The sequence below is a fragment of the Apis dorsata genome, unplaced genomic scaffold (genome assembly GCF_000469605.1).
Source record: "Apis dorsata unplaced genomic scaffold, Apis dorsata 1.3 scaffold_339, whole genome shotgun sequence".
Classification (NCBI taxonomy): domain Eukaryota; kingdom Metazoa; phylum Arthropoda; class Insecta; order Hymenoptera; family Apidae; genus Apis; species Apis dorsata.
Window position 1 is genome coordinate 501,146 of NW_006263606.1, and position 386 is coordinate 501,531.

The following is a 386-nucleotide window of genomic DNA, read 5'->3' on the forward strand; positions in this document are numbered from 1 at the left end:
TTAGTGTGTACTATTTTTAACATTAACCTTATTCGTATGATGATTATTTGCAATTTTGATATTAATTTGATGTATATATAAGTTTGACATTAATATAATTCATTCTAATGTTGATTGCCTTTGCGGTGAAATTATATTTAAAATGTGAAATTTAAATGTATTATTTTCCATATTTTTAAAATATTTTTAAAATATTTATAAAAAAAAATATTTTATATAAAATTATAATAAAAATTATATAAAATTATATTTTTTCATATAATCGTAAAATTACCGCAAAATTAATATTTTTAAAAAAATGTATTTTAACAAAATTCATTAGACTATAATCTATGATATTCCTATGTATAAACAGTATTGTGTATGTATATATATATATATATATT

The 386-nt window shown here is 15.0% G+C and overlaps 2 protein-coding genes across 6 annotated transcripts in view; one reads left to right on the top strand and one right to left on the bottom strand.

The window, feature by feature from the left end:
• LOC102681685 (E3 ubiquitin-protein ligase CBL) overlaps positions 1–386 on the top strand; it is a 17,039-nt gene that overhangs the window by 9,417 nt on the left and 7,236 nt on the right. The window lies entirely within an intron of this gene.
• LOC102681464 (probable phospholipid hydroperoxide glutathione peroxidase) overlaps positions 1–386 on the bottom strand; it is a 3,753-nt gene that overhangs the window by 1,859 nt on the left and 1,508 nt on the right. The gene's annotated exons all lie outside the window — the stretch shown is intronic.